The sequence below is a fragment of the Haemaphysalis longicornis genome, unplaced genomic scaffold, assembly GCF_048455015.1.
Source record: "Haemaphysalis longicornis isolate Haplotype H1 unplaced genomic scaffold, Haemaphysalis longicornis Haplotype H1 scaffold_6, whole genome shotgun sequence".
NCBI lineage: Eukaryota > Metazoa > Arthropoda > Arachnida > Ixodida > Ixodidae > Haemaphysalis > Haemaphysalis longicornis.
In genome coordinates, this window is record NW_027526407.1 from 51949670 (window position 1) to 51956047 (window position 6378).

The window sequence follows — 6378 nt, forward strand, 5'->3', positions numbered from 1 at the left end:
TCATTTACAATCACTGGCCGTTGTTACCGCCCGTTAGGAGACTGTCGCATCGTTGCCCGATGAATTCACAAGCACGCCATCCTTGTCAGCAACAATACACAGCTCCGTCCGCCTTGACACGAGTGCGGCGATGGCGCCGTCGCTGCAGCAGACGGCGGAGGAAGCTCCTTCGCCGGCACATAGCCTCCTTTATAGGGACCGGGCGGCCGTTGTATGGCACCACCGTCGTTTCAGCGAACAGCGCCGCCCGTGGCGAACCGCTCGTCAGTGGAATGCCGGTGGCGGTCAGCACAGCGTAGTTGTGCATGGCTTTCTGTCGTTTTTTTGCGGTGCGGCTTGCAAAGCGAACGTAACCCCACGTGCGTTTTTCAGATCGGTAAATCTTGAGTGTGGATGTGACAATTACGAGGCACGCCATGTGTGTTATTTACTCCCATACTCAGTATTTACAAATAGCAGACGACGCTCAATGCGCCAAGCTGGAAGTCAAGCTGGAAGTGAAAGTTCGTTGTTCATGCAGTTTTTTCATGCCTGCATGCAGTTTCGCGAATCGAGGAGTATATTGCCGCTAAATGCTCCCACAAAGCCGGTGTGGGCAACCGATCTAGGAATGCTGCGGCGCTGGCTTTTGGCAGTCGATGACGAAACGGCGCCGACGTCGTGCACAAGCGAAAGACAGAGTTGGAGGGTGTCTTCGAAGATTTACCTCAAAACAGAAATTGTGACGGACGACGCTTCCGTATCTTCATTACCTACGGCTGAAACGTGTTTAATTCCACAGAAATGTTCTTACTACAGTCATCGGGAATCATTGATAGAATAAATACTCCATGATAGTAGAATGTTATTGCTTGTCGTGGAGAAGCATTTCTTTACAAGAATTGCAATGGTTGCTGGCTAGTTGGTAAATGGTTTTTCAAAAACCAATTCCTGCGTGGCTGAAGGACGCAAGACAGGAGGGTGCCCGAAACCTGTACTCAGCTAGCTTCACAACCGAATGCTGCATGCGGTCGGTTTACAAGCTGCCACCTACGCTTGAAAAATCATGCACACCTCCGTCTAACGACGACGATAGTTTATCGCAAAGCTCTATCGTATGGGTTTCCTTGGTTGTCTTCTGGATTTAAACTCGGGCTAGTTAAGCGTCGAATTTGACCAGCACGCAGTTTGGTCTTTTGATCGCAGCTGCGACTTTGACTTTGACCATTTTCCCATTCGATTTCGCACGATGAAAGATTTGTGTTCAACCATCATAATCATTAGACGGAGGGCTAGATGATTTTGCTGTTTAATTTTGAACTTCCATGCCCCCTCTCCGAATCTAAACTTTTTCCAGCGTGTCGGAAATGTGTCTCTTGTGGAGGACTCGGGCTCATGCACCCATATTTGAGGCAACTAATCGGGCGTTTTTGGCGTCTTCACCAGGCATTACACAATTTTTATAGGTACTCTGTAAAGAATACTTAAGCATTAAAAAACACCGTCTGACGTTAACACTGCCACATGTTTTAACTATCGGTGCCAGCCTTTATTCTACGCAGGTGGAAAAACGGGAAGGGGAGGAGGGATGGGTTGTAGCTTGGGCTGTTGGGTTGGTGAATAACTTTGGCTCTTCATAAAATGGCCACCACAAACGTGGGATTTCCACTTCGGCTTTCAGGCTCCCATGCTGTCACACTGTCGCTCACCAAAACCGAAGGTACAAAGCTCACGGTTACAGAAAGTGTAAACTACCGCAATATTTCTACGGCTACACGGTAATCCATCTCGTATGCAGGTTCCTTTCTATTTAAAGCACACGTATCGAGGTGTCCCAGCGCTAAGGCTGGCGTGGAAACCGTAGTCATTGAAACCAGTGAAGATAATTTAAAATGGTAGAAATGAATTCCATTATTGCTAATAGTTTTATTCCTACTCAGATCGCGCGGAGCCAGGCGCAGAGCGCGGCAAAAAGCGCTCGTGTCAATGTAGCCCTTCCCCAACCTTACAAGCATCCAATAAATTTGCGTAGCCGTGAGTGCATTTAAGAAGAAAATAATAATAATAATAGTAGTTTTATTCATAACTCATATCGGATGGAGCCAAGTGCAGGTCGCTGCAAAAAGCGCTCATGCTATATATTGCAGCCGATACCCAACTTTAGACGCGTCCGACAAGTTTACGTAGTCATTACTGCATCTAAGAACCCAACACATCTGTTTAGACTTCTTTTTATCTCACATGTCTGCTCTCAACGCCACTAAAACATACAAAGCACCGAAGCAAACACGACAAAAACAACGGGACGCTGTGTAGTCCAATGCACCGGCTCATTCCACTGACGAGGGGAGCGCCGAGTGGTGGCGCCACCCGTCCAGCTGCCCGGTCCCTATAGGAGGCTATGGCCGGCATCGTCCGCGATGCATCTCGGGACTGCACGCCGGCGCACCGTCGACTCTCTCGGTGCGCGGCGGTGCAACCAAAAATTGCCCCGCGACGGTGCACCCCGGTTTATCGAGGACGGACGGTGCACACCGGTGCGGTTTATCAAGGATGAAAAGGCGCACCGGTGTGCCCCGGTGTGCACCGGTGCGGTTAATCGAGGATGCTATAAGAACGGCACCGGAAGTTGCCGCTGTGCCTTATCACCGTAGCCGAATGTTTCTCCGCGCGGCGCAAGTAGGGCGTTACTGGGAATATTTTGAACATGGCTTGAGCCGTTCCCGTGATTTTTTGGACTTAATATGCTTATATACGACTCCAGTGACGACAAACAAACTGCGTGAGACAAGGCAGATGATATCACGCATTCATAGCAAACCCCTTTCAAAACGCGCGCGCACTGACGTCACATGTCCGACGCTTTGGCGGAGTGATACACTACATGAGGTGGTGCCGTTCTTGAGTTGTAACCGAGAATAGTATCATTGTCCTCCTTTGCATACTTCAGTTGCCCCTGCTTCTTGTTCCAGATTCAGGCCAGCCTTTCAATCTTGCTACCTGAATCGTAGCTTCCGGGCAGCAGCGATGACGTATTTCCGTGGATGCCTGATGAGCATGCACGGCTGATGGCGGACGGCTAGGAGCCACTGGGAAATCGAAAAATGAGCCTAATAACGCTAGCGCGTTCAAAACGCACGAAAGCGATGATGCAATCAGATTGGCGACAATCCCAGCGGCCGCTCACGGGGAGAACCGAGCAGTTTGACAGTGTGGTCTCCGCCGACCACGTGACCGAAACGGACCAATGAATAATGTGGATTTGCGCAGCGGGCGAGAGAAGAAGAGGAAGGTACTCTTCAAGTTCTAGTGTTTTAATAGGTGACCGGTAAAAAGCGCAAAGGCTCATGGGTACGTCGTCTGCTACCGCCACTTCCGGTTCGAGATCTCTCCTGCCCTCCCGTAAGTAGACCTGTGCGCCGCCGCGCCGCCGCGCCGCGCCGCCGCCGTAGCTTCTTTTTGGCGCGCCGACTGCGCCGCCGCCGAAGTTCCCGGAATGCGCACGCCGCCGCCACCGCCGAGCAAAAATTGCGGCGCGCCGCCGGCACCGCGGTATTTCTTTTCTTTGAGGGGGGCTCGCTGAAGGGCGATTCTTCGGAAGGACGAGGGAATGCGTCACTCCACTGGAAGTTGTCGTTTCTCCCTCTTAAGCAACTCACCATGAATGAACAGATAATTTGTAGCGGCTGCCTCGAACCAGTCATTATGCTGCTCATGTAGGAGAGATTTCTAAGGGAGTGCCCCCCAAAGTAAAGGCGGTTCTCCCTTCTTTCTCCTTCCCCCTCTTCTCCCGTCCGCGCCCCACCAGTCTTACCGGTCCTACAAACCTTCCATGCGTACCGCGACGACGCGACCTTGTTAACAAAGGATAAATGCGTGATTGTCACCGTCTTGACCGGCTTGACTCAAAATCCTCTTGACGCGCCCAGGCTTGCGCCGCCGCCACACAAGCGCCACATATCTTTCTTGTTTTCTCCGCTTTCTTAGAAACTCTAAAATGACAGCAAGTGAATTCGTTCCTGTCCAGGCACTAACCGGTTACCTGGTCTCTCTGTGCCCAACCAACAACCTTGTTCCCCTCTCTTCTCCAAAGGGGCATGAGGACGAAGACAGGAGCAAAGGAATGACCGAAAGTCTTTGACTTCCTTCATTCTTGACAAAGGCCGGTCTCCCGGCGGGAGCGTCATGGTATTTGGTGCCGTTAGCTGTAATTTTTTAATGCTTTACGTTCGCCGGACGTAACTCAAAACATTGGCCTAAAGTTCCGTTGGACGTAACTCTATAAACTGGCTTAAAGTTACGTCGGACGTAACCCTAGTTTTCAATTCTGGGTTCCGTCGGACGTAACTATAGAAACTGGCTTAAAGTTCCGTCGGACGTAACTCTAGTTTTCAATTTTGGGTTCCGTCGGACGTAACTCTAGACACTGCGTAATTTTTTTATGTATATTTGTGTGTTGGAGTTTTTTAGGTCCGTTAGATCAATGCTCTCCGTTTACGTTATTACTACCATTAAATGTGTTAATACGCCGATTAAGCATTTCTGTGAAAAAAAAAGTAAATGCAGGGCGTCACACAGTGCTTCCTTTTTTGTGGTTTTATTCCGTGGTTCAGTCGTTGTTTCCCGGCATAAATTTTCTCTCTCGTTTTTTTTGTTTTTTTATATATATGATTCTCATCCCCTCACTCTCGAATCCATCCCCCCTTCCCCCCTCTTCCGCGCCACGCCGCCGCTGATCCGGTGACCCCCGCGCCGTTTACACGCCGCCGCCGGAGGCGGGAACACCGGCGCGCCGCCGCCGGCGATTTCTGACCGGCGCACAGGTCTACCCGTAAGCCTGCGTGCGCCGGCGGCTGTCAGGCGCGTGTGTGCGTGTTGTTTATTTGTCACAGGGTGCTTACCTGTCACATAAACCCATAGTAGGGTCAATCGTTGTTATTTATGGAATTCCCGATGCATGAGCGTTTTTTTCCCTGTGGAAACAGATAAACAAACAAGCACACACGCGCGTGAAAGCCGACGGCGTACGCGAGACCAGGAGAGCTCCCGAACCGGAAGTGGCGGCTCTCCGCGGGAGAAAACAATGCACCCATGAGCCTTTGCGCTTTTTACCGGTCACCTATTGTACAGGCGTCATTCACTCCGTCTAGTGCGCATGAACCTTAGCCCGGGCTAGTTTTAAAACTGAAAATAGGGGAAGCTAACCGAAGGCGACGGGCTAACATAACGGAATGTTATATTTCGTTGTTGGGGGTGCTTTCGTTCAGTGCGACTACAGCTCAGCCGCATTTTAGATGCAGAGCATCTGATTCACTCGCCTTGTCCCTCCGGCGTCGTCGTCGTTGTTGTCGTCGGCGTTGTCCACCCCTCTGCCATTCTCCTCGCCGCGCGAGCTGCGCTCTCCGCCGCTCACCCCCTCTCCTCTCCGATAACGAACACTCTCTCGCGAGGGGCATTGGATTGGATTTGATTTGATTGGATTGGATTGGATTGGATTGGATTGGCTTTGCTTGGCTTGGATTCGGTTGGATTGGATTTGGATTGGATTAAAGTGGATTGTGTTGGATTGCGTTGCGTCATAGCCGCGGCACGTTGCGTCATAGCCGCGGCAGACGCGCTAGGGCCGGCGCATGTGCAGTACTCTCTCTTCCGCGGTTTCCTCTCCTTCGGGCGCGCTGCGCATATAACCGGTGTGCCGTTCTCCGGCGAAGCAACACCCACGCTTGGCTCAAACACCTAGAGTCCACGCCGCTTTACAAGTACGCCAACGTCGTCATCGACTGGGACCAGCTTACGCAGTCCTCTCAACGTTATGAGTGCTATAAAACGCGTTCCCTTCGCCGCTCCGCCTATGCGTCGCATCTACACAGGGGTTCCCGCGAGGGGAGGTGGGAGTTTTATTAGATTTCGAGTACCCTTAGGTCGTGACACGTCTGTCCTGTTCGCAATATATGCGGAACAAAACGTTTCAGCGTCCATGCATACTTCGGCCAGCGTCTCAACAAATCGATAGCGTTCATGCAACGTCCCGTCTAGCACGTTTGAGGCCACGTCTTTTCGATGATTACGGCAGTCTCGTTGTACTCACCTGCATTACCAGAAATTCGTCTCGCTTCTGCGCACGCGTTACTGGCGACTGCAAGATAATTTCAATGTGAGGACTTAGTGCAGACACAAAGAGCAGAAAAAGGCAACCACGTTTTCTGGTTTTGAATGCACTGTTATGGCCACGTAGGATTCTGAAGATATGCCGCCGAAGATTCCTGATGTCGGATTCCAAAGATTGCATACTTTGAACCTAAAAAACCAAGATGCCGGGGAACAACCATCGTGAAAAGCACGTCACCGTTTTATTTTAATTTTCGCATTCATTGCGGAGCTTGTTTTTTTTTTTAAGAG